This window comes from Marmota monax, unplaced genomic scaffold, assembly GCF_021218885.2.
Source record: "Marmota monax isolate L192 unplaced genomic scaffold, Marmota_monax_Labrador192_F-V1.1 WCK01_AAM20220418_F8-fsc00020, whole genome shotgun sequence".
NCBI lineage: Eukaryota > Metazoa > Chordata > Mammalia > Rodentia > Sciuridae > Marmota > Marmota monax.
In genome coordinates this window covers 20,209,444-20,223,006 of record NW_026692912.1, presented here as the reverse complement: position 1 = coordinate 20,223,006, position 13,563 = coordinate 20,209,444, and the positions used below count along the sequence as shown (strand labels likewise).

General features: G+C 56.5%; 1 protein-coding gene across 1 annotated transcript in view; it reads left to right on the top strand.

Moving 5' to 3' along the window:
• Window positions 1–13,563, top strand: part of Niban2 (niban apoptosis regulator 2) — a 47,654-nt gene that overhangs the window by 8,944 nt on the left and 25,147 nt on the right. The window lies entirely within an intron of this gene.

Genomic DNA, 13,563 nt, shown 5'->3' with positions numbered 1-13,563 from the left:
AGCGCTGGGTGCAGGGTCTACCTGCAAGAGGGGGACCCAGCGATACCCGGGCATCCAGGAGGCAGAGGAAGAAGGAATTGTGATTTGTAAAATGCAAATCCTAATTTTCTTCCTCACCTACCAGGAGCCCTTTGTGGGGTGCTGACTGGGAAGCAGGTGCCCCAAGTTGATGCCCGGTGACCTTGTGGCGAGTCCTCTGCCCACTTTGCCTTCCCACAGGCCTAGGGCTGAGTCGAAGGCACAGAGCAGGTAGGACAGATGTCTGTTGCGTGAGGTGGCCTTGCTGTCGAAGGAGGAACTCGTTCTGAAAGCAGGATTGTGCCCTGGGGATGAAACAGTGACCTGAGCCCTGCTTGCATGGAACTAGTGCTGGCCGAGAAGGTTCCATCCAGCCGGGTGAGCTGTGCCTTGTGTTACAGAGACACTGATGAGCCCGGGTTGGGTTTCTGCATTCACCCCTGCTCAAGAGAGTGCCTGGCCCTAGCTGGGTGGCCACAGGGTTCCTGCAGGGGACATGTGTGGCCTTGGGCTAGTTGCTCTTCTCCTCAGAGCCCCTGTTGTCAGTAGTAAGTTGGGACTGGTGTCCCTGCCTGAGTCGTTGGAAGGTTCTGGAAGATGCCATACATAGTTCCTGGCCTCTGTAAATGGCAGTTGTGCTTTAGCTGTGTTCTTGGGGAGCCATGTGGCATTGGCCCTGGACTGTCAGGGGTCTCAAGGGTGATGCAGACATGGTAGAGGGGAGCCCGCTGATAGTTACGTTTCAGTTTTGCCCCCCACCCTTTTTTTTGGTGAGGATAGTGTTCTTTGGAAGGTGAAGGGGTGAAAAGAGAACAGAGCTTAGGCTTGGGGAGGGTGGGCCCTGCTGGGCCATGGGAGCGTGACTTGCATGAAGGGGGCTCGCAGAAGACTGCCGCAGGCCCTGGCCTTGAGCTTGGGGCAGCTGATTGGCAGTGGCTGAGTTTCTTTCTCTGGCTCAGACCCCTCCTCAGCCAGGAAGGCCCCTTTGAAGCCCTCTAAGCAGCCCCGTCTGCATGTCATTATTGGTCAGCAGAGGCCAGAGAAAGGAAAGGGCAGGCCCAGGACCTTAGATACTGCAGGGGACCAGGACTCCCCACCCCAGCACGAGGCCCAGATGGACCGGCCCAGACAACAAAGGCAGGGTCAGGAGGCCTGGCTGGGCTGGGAGGGGCTGCCAAGGTTATAATTTTGAAAACCGAGTAAACAAACAAGCCCTCGGTGAGAGAAGCAGCCCTGTGTGTGAGGACACAGCCCAGGACACCAGCCCTGTGTGTGAGGACACAGCCCAGGCCTGTCCACAGCAGACAGCGAGGTGCTGTGTCTGGTTAAAAATAGCCAGAGCCTCTCCTCTCCACCCCCACTCCCATATTTAAGGCTGCCAGGAAAAGGGGAGGGGGAGATGGCAGGCCTTCCTTTCTGGGAATGGGGCCCCACCCCCCAGGCTGACCACTGGGACAGCCGTCTGGGCTCAGCTTGGGACAGTTGCAGCTCATTGGGTAACTTTGGTCAAGGTACGGCTCCCCTCTGGTCTCAGTTTCCCCATTTCAAAGTGGGGGTGAATAAGCAAGGCCTTTCTCTTGCCCCGACCTGAGGCCAGCTGGGATCTCAGAAGATCTTCATTTCTTTTTGGCCAGAGGCAGGCGCCCCCTCCTTGGAGCAGAGGGGTTGCTTTCTCAGTGACCCTGTAGTCTGCCCGGCCCTGGAAGGGTAAACCCCCAATTCAGGCTGGACCGGGCTGTGCTGTCTCGGCTTTCTTGTTTTCCTGTTGAGATTGTGGTGCAATCTGAGAGAAGCTGCTCTAGGTTCTGCCTGCAGCCTGGGGGCTGGGCAGCTCTCCTGGCCTGGATCCCTCAAGCCCGAGTAGGGCCCAGCCGACTTCCTGTGCAATTAGGGACCAAGCCCCCATCCTCCCTCCCTCTTCCTGCAGTCTCCTGGATGGGTCTAGAGTCCAGCTCTGTGGATGGGAGACCACCTGGTCTCAGGCCTGTGCAGTCTTGGGGGGACCCCTGTCCCCACTTTGGGCCTCAGTTTCCCCAGTGGTTCAATGGAGGAGTTGGTGAGACCTGCTGGTAGTGAAGGGACCTCACTAGTCAGCGTGAACCATCTGAGCACCTGAGGGCTGGGTCCCAGGACAGTGGGAGCTCCCTGGGTGACTGGCCAAGTGCCTCTAGGCGGTTACTGTAGCTCCTCGTGCCTTAGTTTCATGAGCTATAAAATGGGAATGATAATGACACTTCCCTGGTCGTAAAGGTTACTACATGATGTGCTTGGAGCACAGTAAATGCACCACAGTAGAGGACTGTTCCGAACGTTTATTAGTGTGAGTTGTTTTAATTCCCAGCAGTGAATGAATGAATAAACGCTACAGCAGGTCCCTGTGTCCCCCCAGCTCCCCGGTAGGTGCAGTTTGTGTGGGGGTCACGGTGACGGAGCATTGGCGCAGGCACAGGAGCTCAGACTTCCCCTCTGCCCATCGGGAGGAGCGCTGTGGGTCCCGCTGGGTCTGAGACCGCAGGGCCCAGCCGTGCAGCCACACAGGGCTTCCTTCCTCCCCTCGTGTACAACGTGACTTGCTGGCTTTGAGCCCTTTGTTCTCCTCCTTGAGCCCCAAGGGGGAGGCCAGGGCAAAGGCCGGCTGACTCTCCCTGGGGTTTCGGACCCCTCTGTTCCTGGTTGAGGCCCTCTTGTGACAGGCAGCGGAAAGGACCCTGGGCCCTGGTCCTGGCACTCCTGTTGACTCACAGGTGTCAGGCACAGGGGCACATGTGGACCCTGAGCCCACCGCGGGCTCGACGCCCAGTGGGCAAACCAAGTTCGGTTGGGCCCTGCCCGCGTAGTGTCCCTGGCCCAGGATGGGGAGAGTCCAGGAGTCACCAGCCAGTCACGAACGACTTAATTATGGGAGGGCAAATTGCGATGAAGACATGACACCTTTCTAGAGAGTTCAAACAGTCCCAGGGACCTTCCCAGCAATGCCCGTTATTTGTTCCCTATTGCAGAAGAGGCTCTTGTGGCCTGGGTTCTGCTGGGATTGTTAGGGTGTGGGCTCTTTGTCACCCTCTCCGAGGTGCTGTGACAGGGGCTGTGCTGCTGCTCCCACACAGGGCTCCAGGGTAGGCCAGCCGTTGTCTGGCTTTACTCTACTGCAGTGCACAGCCAGGTCTGTTGTGTGTCCCTAGACAGAACTCTGGAATACAGAGCTGCTGTGGCTGATGCCTTGGGTCCTCTTCCTTCTACTTAATTTGAGACAGGGTCTTGCTAAGGTGCTGAGGCTGACCTCAAACTTGCAGTCCTCTTGTCTCAGCCTCCCAAGTTGCAGGGATCATAGGTGTGTGCCACTGTGCGGGCTGCAGTGGGTCCTTCTAAAGGCTAGGCAGGAACTGGTGGTCTGAGGAGGATGGTCCCTCCCCTCCTCAACCCCACTTCTGTTAGCAGAAATGGGCCCTGATACCTGGGCGAAACCCTCCTGGCCACTGTACTTAGGGAATTTACCCTATTGATATGCAATCAAATAATTACATTCCTGGCTTTGGTTAATTCAGAGGGAAGTGGGAAACAGCGTGTCTTCGTGCCGAGGCTGGAACCCAGGGCCTTACGTGTGCTGGGCAAGTGCTCAGCCACTGAGCTACGTCCCCAGCCCGGTGTGTAGCCATTGAAAGGGAAGATGCAGTTTCCTCTGTCTGAAAATGTATGTGTCTGTAAAGACACAGGAAAAAAAAAAAAAAAAGGAGTTTAACCAAAATGATTATTTGGGCATAGCAGGATAATGGATTATTTAAGAAATTTTCCTCGTTATCACTCTCCTTTTTATTTTTATTTTTGAATATATTAAATTAAAAACAACACCGTCGCCCTATTGACTGTATTTTGGGAAACAATTCAAGTTTTCTGGTTCCAGGATCTGAGCCAGGCCAGCCTGACCAGACCCTCAGGGTTGTAAGCTCAGGGCAGGGAAAGAGGAGAGGGCAGGGAAGATTCTAGAAGGGGGATGTTAGAGATGAGTCTCAAAGGACAAGAGATTTTGGCCACCAGAGGTGGGGAACTGGCCAGTGATGGGAGGAACTGCCCATCCGTGAGATGGGGGTGCAGCGTGCAGTGCCCGGCAAGGCGTCCCAGTGGGGAGCCCTTCTCACGCACTTGCTGCCTGGATTCTGGCAGGGACCTTTCTTGGCTGCCATTGGGGAGAATAATAAGACACGTTTAGTGGGCACTTCCCAGTGCCTGGCACAGAGCCAACACCTGCAGGGGTCCTGTCACCAGCACTCAGGGCTTCCTTCTTGGAGGGCCCCTGGAAGGGTGGGTTCAAGTGACAACATGGTATTAGATCAGGTCTCTTGACAGTGAGCTCTGACCTTCCTCATATACCTGCCATGGCTCCCACCTGCCAGCACCCACCAAAGGTCAGGCCCTCGCAGCCCTGGCAGCTTGACCTTTCATCTTTGAGCTTCCCCCTTTCTTCTTGTTTTTGTTATTACAGAAACAATCTCTACTGGCCAAATTTTTTTTAGAAAATCCAGGTAAATAGTTGGAAGAAAATGAAAATGTCCAATAAACTTATCACCCAGAAATCATGATTTTCAGGCATTTTCTTGATGCATAATCTGTTCTGCCTTAAGAGTGAGCTGTGAGGATACAAGTCCCCCTGTAGCTTGTTGAGTGGCTACAGAATATTCCATTATGCCCCAGTATGCTATTGTATTTATTTATTTTGTAGCACTGGTTTCAAAACCAAGGATGCTCTACCACTGAGCCACATCCCCAGCCCTTTTAGTTTTTCTTTTTTCTTTTCTTTTCTTTCTTTTTTTTTTTTTTTAGACAGAGTCTTGCTAAGTTGCTGAGGCTAGCCTGGAACTGGGATCACAGGGGTTGCCCCAGTGCCTGGCTCTATGTCTAACTTGCTCAGCCAAACCCCATACTGTCAGGCAGGAGGATTGTTTCAGGTTTGGTTTTTTTTTTTTTTTTTTGGCACTAGGGATTGAACTCAGGCATACTCAGCTACTGGGCCACATCCCCAGCCCGATTTTATATTTTATTTAGAGACAGGGTCTTACTGAGTTGCTTAGTACCTTGCCATTGCTGAGGCTGGCTTTGAACTTGCAATCCTCCTGCCTCAGCCTCCCGAGCTGCTGGGATTACAGGCGTGCACCACTGCTCCCGGTTGTTTCAGATTTTTGTTGTAAATAATGCTGGGTTGCAGCTTCAGTCCATGGGAATTAATGCATCGATTGATCAGTCGTTCAAGTGCCTGCTCAGAGTCAATCATGTGCCAGAACTAGGAGGCTGGATGAGGAGGTGGCCATTGACACTAACTCTCCCGAGGACTTCTCTCTGGGGAAGACATAGCTGGCATGGAACACCCCTAGAGTTGGGGACTGAGGAGCCCTTGAGGAGCCCTGGAGCTGTGCTAACCTGGATCTGAAGGCCCTTTAGGCTGAGACCGTAGAGGACGAGGAGGGTGCGGTTAAGGCAGAGGACAGCTCTGCGAGGGTCCCAAGCAGAGAGCTTGGGTACTGGGGAAACAAAAATTGCCCAGAAATCGGCGTGTGATTCTTGTCATGGCGGCAGTATCTCCCACACGCATGAGGCTTGGTAGTTTTTTTCAAAGGGATATTTGTCCCTTTGAAGGGTGGGGGTCCTGGCTTCCCTTCCCCTAGGGCTATAGAAGCAGAGTGATGCGCTGGCCCAGGTGAGCGGCCCCAGACCCAGGCTTTTTGACTTACCCAGCCCGGAGGGGACAGGAGGCTGCTGTGTGGGAGTGGCCCTGCTCCAGTTTCCCAGTCTCTCTGCAGGTGGAGGGTCACCTGACACAATCTAGCAGGAAGAGGAAGCTGAGAATCTGAGTTTAGGTGATGGCCTGAGCAGACACGGCAGGTGGTGACCTTTTCTGAAGCTGATGTGAGACCTTGGGTGGCCCGGCCAGCTCAGACCTCATCCTGGGCAGGAAGAGCCCTGCCTGTTGGGCAGTATAGGGACTGGGAAGCCCTGAGTTAACCCTGCCCCCAGGCTGGACAGGTCTATCCCCACTGGAGTTGACTTTCTGGGAAATGGCAGGTGCCTCCTGTTTTACAACACCTGGTGTGATCACACAGTCAGAGGACAAATAGTTACGTGCCAGGTGCTGGGAATATGTCATGAAGGAGACATCAGCAAGGATCCCTGTCCTCGTGGGCTAAGTGGACACAAATGAATTATTGTTATAATTTTTGGTACCATGGATTGAATCCAGGGGCACTTAACCACTGAGCCACCTCCCCAGCCCTTCATATTTTTTTGAGACAGGGTCTCGCTAAGTTTCTTGGGGCCTTGCTGAGTTGCTGAGGTAGTCCTTGAATGTGAATCAGCCTCCCAAGTCACTGGGATTACAGGTGTGCGCCACAGAGCCCTGCACAAATGAATCATTAAAACCAAGCTGTAGTTTTTAAAATTATTATTTAGAGACAGGGTCTCATTGAATTGCTTAAAGCCAAGTTGTGCTAATGACTAACGGACTTCTGACCTACATAGAGGGCTGGTGACAGTCAAGTATGGTGCCTTGCCACATCCTAGGCCGACAGGTAGAACTCAGGATCAGTTTGATCAAGGCTCAACAATGGAGCTCCCTGATCTTGCCACCATGGTAGGAAGGGACATTGTCTTATGTCCTGGTTAGAGGGTGTCAGGGCCCAGAAGGTCTAGTTCTATGGTGTCCATCCCCTTCACTGGATAGAAAAGAGGGTAGCCAAGAAGGGCAGAGGGCCGGCCCCAGGTCATCCAGAGCCCTGCATCACCACCCATTTCACTGCCCAGTGACAGGGAGACTCTGAGCCCATCCCCCTCCCTCACAGACCCCACGGGAAGCAGACGCAGAAACTTGGAGCCTGTTGGCTGAGCAGGGTCTCCCGTGAAGACCAGCGGGGGTCATGCAGGTGCCTGGAACAGCAGGCCGGGGGCTAGCAGGACCCCTGGGATCTGTCCTCCCTTCTCTCCCGGCTCCTCTCGAGCTCCAGGAGACCCAGAGCTGGAGTGACCTAAGGATGGTACAGGGCCTGTGTCACCGCTGGCCCAGCCCAGAGGGGCAGGCCAAGGAGTCTTGCCATTGAACAAACGTTCCATCTTCTGTGTGAGTACACATCTCCGTGCCAAGGGTCCCTGGCATCGAAGCCTGGGGTTGGGTTTCCTGCTGCCCCGGCTGCGGGCCCACAAGGGAATTTTCATATTGGCTCATCTCCCTCCTCCCTTTCCCTGTCTCTCCCTCCCTGACTTGGTGGGGTGGTGCGGTGGGCAGGGAGGACTCTTGGGCCCTGAAGGAGCTTGGGAGGAAACCTGCCTTGGGCTCAGTGAAAGGACCTTGGCATTAGAGGGCCCTTGGCTGGTGAAATGGGGCTGTGTGTCTCTCTTTAGCTTTCCCTTTGGGTTGGGGCACACTAACTGGCACATATTGGTTCCTGGTCTTTATTGGAATAGCCATGGCATTTATCGAGCATCTGTCGGGCAGGGTGCCAGGCCCTCCTCCTGCATCATCTGGTTTGGTTTTTGCAAGACCCCACTGTGGGTGCTATTTTCACACCCATTTTGTGGCTAAAGAAACTGAGACTGGGGAAGATCGTAAGCCGTGGTCGGGCTGGCTCTGCCTGGTCCTGAAACGCGTGTTTTCACTGCTGACCTCCCTCCGGGGCAGGACCCGCTCCAGCCTCTGCTTGCACACCTCCTGTGATAGGTGCCCTTGCCTCTGGGGTCACTGTCCTGGGCAGCTGAGACAGTGAGAGGGCCCTCCCTGGATGATATTTCGTCTTCTGGGGGTCACTTGCAAACAGACTGCAGTGTGGCCAGGGCAGGGCTGCAGCTGGGCTTCCCCCAGCGTATCTTCCCGGGAATGAGCCAGCTCTGGTTGGGCTGGGCAGCAGGTCCTCTCCTTTCCAGTCGCATCCCTTACCTGGTGCCAGCCCTCTTGGCTTCGCGGCGTTCTGTGCGGGCCTGAAACTTAACATTGAAGCCTTAGACGTATTTCCTTCCTTCCTTCCCTCCTTCCTTCCCTCCTTCCTTCCCTCCTTCCTTCCTTCCTTCCTTCCTTCCTTCCCTCCTTCCTTCCTTTTTCTTAATTATTATTATTATTTTTAGATGGGGTCTCACTAAGTTACTGAGGCCAACCTTGAACTCCTGAGCTTGAGAGAGTCCCCTGCCACAGCCCCCAGGGAGCTGGAAGGCACCTTTGGGAAGCAGGAGCCTGGGGAGACAAGGGCTTGTCCAGGGCCACACGTGAATTGGTGACAGCTGAACTAGGACTCAGGAGCCTTGATTTCCCCGCTGGTGCCATCTCTGGGGTGGCAGACCAGCTTCTCTGAAGATGCTGAGGGGAGGAGGACGGGCAGGCCCCTGCCACCTGGGCCTGGGTGCGGGCTGTGGTCGGCCGAGGCTCGCTGCCTGCGGGTTCTGGGGTTTGCTCTCGGGAGCCTTCACTGAGGTTTCTCCCTCCACTTCCCCTTTCTGATCAACCTCTGAAAGGAAAGGCCCAGAAAGACGGACCCGGCCGTGTCACCCCGTCCCTAGGCTGCTCTGCAGAGGGGCTGGTCCCTGCTGAGCAGTTGCCCTTTGCTGGTCCCCATTTCACAGCAGGAAGCACAGCACAGAAGATGGCCACCAGCACTGTGACGTGCCACTCCTAGCACTCATCTCCTGGCCGCCACCACTCAGATGGGGTGGGCGGCACTCTTCAGCCGCAGCCCTTGGCCCTGTTCACACAAGCCCTCGTTCGCTGCTGGGCCTCCTGGACGATTCGGGTCCTTGAATGCCCGTAACAGCCCGGCAGGGTGGGGACGCCTTTTTCCCCTAGGAGAAGGAAGCCACATGCTCCAAGTCGCCCGCCAGCGTTTGCGCTGAGGTCTATTTCAGAACCTTGACCCCACTGTCCCGTGGACTGCCCTGGGCCTGGGAGGTTCGGTCCGCGTTTTCAGAGCGGCTGCTGCCCTCTCACGTGCGGCTTCTGGTCCGCACGGCACCTCTCCGCACAGCCTCCTCCTCCCCTGGTGGCATCTCTGTGGGTCTCAGGTGGCCCCACTGTCTGGAAGGTCCCCCCCCAAGAGGGGGGCTGCCCTCCTCTCCTGAGCGCCCAGTTCCCATGGTCGCTGAGCGAATGAACCAGGACAACCCAGAACCTCTCCTGGCACCAGGAGAAAGAGGCCTTGGCCCTGTCGCCGGCCGCCATTTTGGTCTGACCTAAGCTGGCCCATGGAGGATGTAGATGGTGGGCTGGTTCTGTCCTGTGCCCCTGCCTCTTGGTGGCAGTGGCCTGGGTGATGCAGGGGGACTGGTGGTGGTGTGGCTCTCAGGCTGCTCTGGGAAGCATCCTGGGTGAAGGGTGTTCTGAGCTCCGCCTGGGCATCTCTAGGCCTGACTCCAGGGCGGGCACAGAGTGCAAGTCGGTAGTGGGAGCGCCAGCAGTGGGCACCTCCAGTGTCCATGTGCTGTGACAGAGTGCCCTTGGCCCCCGCTCCAGCCTTGGTGCTCTGGTCTGAACTGGGGCCAGTGTGACGAGTGGCCAGGTCCCTGGTTAGGAGGGCTCAGGCACTTGTGGGGATGAGGGAGATGACAAAGTAGCAGAGGTGGAGGACGCAGCTGAGGAGATCTGGGGGCTGGGGCACCTCAGTGACAGATTGCTAGCCTCGCGTGCGCTAGGCCCGGGCTTCAATCCCAGTACCATGTGCAGGCGTACAGATTAGCGGGAATGGAGGACCAGTGCGGACAGAATGGGGGTGGTGTGTGCGCTACTGTAGTGGGTCAGCTGCCTGCTCTGTGCCCTACGAGGACATCCAGTCCTGATGTCCACGATGGTGTCATTATCCCCAGTGCGCAGAGAATCAAGGCTCAGAGAGGCGAGGCCACAAAGCCACATGTGTCCCCGTGTCCGTCTGGCTGCCAGGCTGGGTGTGTGTGGGGCTGAGCAGTGAGCAGGAGGGATGTCACACATGGTTGGGTTTCCTGGGACACCTTGCAGCCCTGGCATCCACAGGCTGCCTCTGGTGGGCCTTGGCCATGGTGGGGCTGGAGCGGATGGCAGCTCTGGGAGCCTGCTCCCGGGACTTGCAGCTCAGAGTTCCCTGAGTGTGGGCCCAGGGCCAGCCCCGGGGCAGGCCTAGGGTGGGCCTGTCCTGCTCTGCGCGAGATGCTGGGGGCTTGGCACCCCTTCCTGCCCTCCCCAAAGTGCAGGGATGCTGTGTCCTGGGTTCCAGGACACGCGGCCAGCTGGAGGCTGAGGGCTCAGGGCTGCTTGGGCAGGCGGAGGGGGCTGGAGGGATGAGAGGGCCTTTGTTTGCTGCTGTTTGTGTCAGGATGGGACTCTGCCTCCCACCGAGGCCCGAGGTGTAAAGGGCAGTCCTGGCAGGGCGGGTCCGGGGCAGCGCTCTTCTCTGAGCTTTTCCCTGGGTCTCTCAGCCCGCCCTCTCCACTCCTCAGGCCCTCCTGTCTCCAAGCTCCCCTTCCACAGAGACCTGCTGAGCCCTGGTTAAGTATTTGCCAGCTGAGAAGAATTTTGAAGGCAGCTTTGTGAGAATCCCGCTGACCCCCGGCCGCGCCCCCTGCCCCACTCTGCCTTTGGGATGAGGAGACCCAGCCGGTCTCAGCCCTCATACCCCTTCCCAGGCCGCGGTGGCCTCCTAGGCAGCCACATTGGCACCTGAAGCTGGATGGCCTTCCCCTGGGGGTTGCTGGCTCAGCACCTGTCTGGAGCACCCACTTGGGCAGAGCAGGGGCTGGGTGCTTGGGAGCCCTGGTCGCGTCTGTGGGGAGCTGGGGCTGAAGGAGCCATTCACAAGCCACCGTGAATTTCAGCCAAGAGCCAAAGAAGGCCAGGGCCTGTGATCATGGAGACTGTCTGTGGGGACGACCTGAGAAAGGGGCCTTTAAGCCTGTGGAGGAGAAAGAATTGGCCAGGAGGAGGGGGCAGGCACTGAGAAGACAGTCCAGTCGAGACCCCAAGAGCAGACCCGGTTTCCCTCTGGGTGCGAATGTCCCACAACTCCTTTCCCCTATTAGTCTCAGGGAAGGCAGCCCCCCTAGGGTGATGGGACGCTGGATGGCTGCTTCCCCAGTTCCCAGCCTCAGATCCCCTGTCTGAAGGATGGTTGGCTTGATCTCAGGGGGCCCTCTGTCTCAGGCCCAGCACCTGCTATCGGGGTATGGGGCCAACTCATTATTGAGGGGTTGTACCAGGAAGATTTGACCAGTGCCAGAGGTTATATAGTGACTCTGTACCTCTCCATGGCCCACTCGGCCCTTTGACTACTGTGAACAAAAGCCGACCTCTTCTGGGGTCCCTCAGCCACTGTGTGAGGTAGGGGGGAATATGATATTACATCTATTTTATTTTTATGAACTGTTGTTATTAATATTGCAGTTCTGCGTTGGAACCCAGGGCCTTGTCCATGCTAGGAAGGACTCTACCACTGAGCTATATCCCCACCATTTTCACTTTGAGAGTTTCACTAAGTTGCTGAGTCTAGCCTTGAATTTGTGATCCTCCTACCTCAGCCTCCTGAGTAGGTGGGATTACAAGTATTCACCACTGTACCCAGCCATGCTATGCCCATTTTACAGATGAGGAAACTAAGGCGCAGAGAATCCATTCTGAGCTCAGGGTTTGCTCCTTGATTTAACAGTCAGCCCTGGAACATATTTGCCTCCTCTCCCAAGGCTTGTGTCATGCAAGGTTCTGGAGAGTTGTGAATAAGCCACCACTCTGACCTGGGGAGCTGCCAGTCAAAAGAAGAATGGCCTAACAGAGTCAACTCTTATTTCTGAGCTGCTTCTCCCTTGGGACACAGTTCTAGTGCTGAGAGAGAGCAGGGAACCAAAGCTGACTGGAGTTCGCATCCCAGTGTTGTTTTTCCCTGCGTGATGCTGGGTAAGTCACTTACCCTCTCTGAGCCTCAGATTCCTCAATCCTAGAATGGGTTTAATCATTTGTCTGGGTGGGGGTTCCATGAAATGGCGTTGGCAGCAGGTTAACAAGTACTAGGAGCTGCCTCAGTGCTGGCCCTGGGCTGTGACATGCATTGACTCCTGTTGCAGTTATTGGTATTAAAATTACATGCAAATGGGGAACTGATGAACCTCGGAGGAGGAGGCGATGTGCGAGCAGGGGCTTGAAGTCTGACTGGGATTTGGGACCTGGGAATGAGGGAGGGGTGTCCTCGCCAGCGCCAGGAAAGCAGGGAGCAGGAACACCCAGCCGCTGTAGGTAGGAAACTAGGACATGGCCATGGCCCTGGGAGGAGAGGGAAAGGGGCCCCACTCAGGTCCTGGATCTCGGGTTCAATTCGGTGAACCCTGTTTGCAGCCCCCTGGGCCCTGCCATGAGTGAGTGAGCATGGTCCTTGGGCCTTCAGGTCCTGCGGGATCCTTTAAGAAGCGCATCTTGTGGTCTTCTAGATGTTTCCACGGCCCTGGAGTCTAGGTCAGCTGGCCGACCGTGGCCGCGTCCCTGGCCTCACACTGTGCTTCCTCACGGGCACTTCTCGGTCAGTCCTGGGCTCTGTCAGGGCCCACGTCAGGCTGTGCAGTCCACACAGCTCTGGCCACTTGTAAGCATGGGGTCTCTGGCCAGCATGGCCCCTCACCTGCCGTGGCCCAGCGGAGCTGCCCAGCTGCCCAGGCCTTCCTTTCCTGACTGCCCTTTGCTGGACTTTTTTCCCCAGGGGTTGAGCCCAGGCGTGCTTCACCACGGAGGCACATCCCCAGATCTTTCTGTTTTTGAGACAGAGTCTTGCTAAGTTGCTTAGGGCCTCACTAAGTTGCCAAGGCTGGCCTCGAACTTGTAATCCTCCCGCCTCGGCCTCTGGAGCCCTGGGATCACAGGCACGGGCGGCATGACCTCTGGACACGCGAAGTCCCCAGCATGCAGTAGCTGCCCGCACACGTGCACACATGACCCATGACTGTCCTTACCCGGCCTGGTTGTGCTGTGGTCGCTGTGCTTGGGGAAGAGGGTCTTTATCATTAAAAGCTGGTGTCGAGGGCTGGGGATGTGGCTCAAGCGGTAGCACGCTCGCCTGGCATGCGTGCGGCCCGGGTTCGATCCTCAGCACCACATACAAACAAAGATGTTGTGTCCGCCGAAAACTAAAAAATAAATATTAAAAATTAAAAAAAAAAAAAGCTGGTGTCGGGGAAGGGGCGACCCAGCAGAGGGTCCCTTCAGGACAGCTGAGGCTGCAGTCACCTTCCCAAGGTCCTGGGCTGGGCTAGCCTCCTTCCTGGGGTAAGCGTCTCGGGCACCTCGGGAGCCTTTGGCTCAGGGGGGCTGGCTCCCTTTGGGGTGGCTCTGGCTCAGGGTTGTCCCTGCTCAGGTCCTGGGTTCCCTTCTGCTGAGGCCCTGTTGCAGGTGCAGTGTGTGCTGCCTGCCGGGGTCACACAGGAACAGGCCTCACCCAGCAGCAGGCCCCGGGGCTCTAGAGTAGGTGGAGGACACCTGCCCATCTTGGGGTCTTTCTGGGCAAGGGGCTGGTGCAGGTAGAGCTGGGAGTGAGCTCCACAGACCCGGGAGCAGCCTGTGCAAGGCCCCAGACCCTCAGG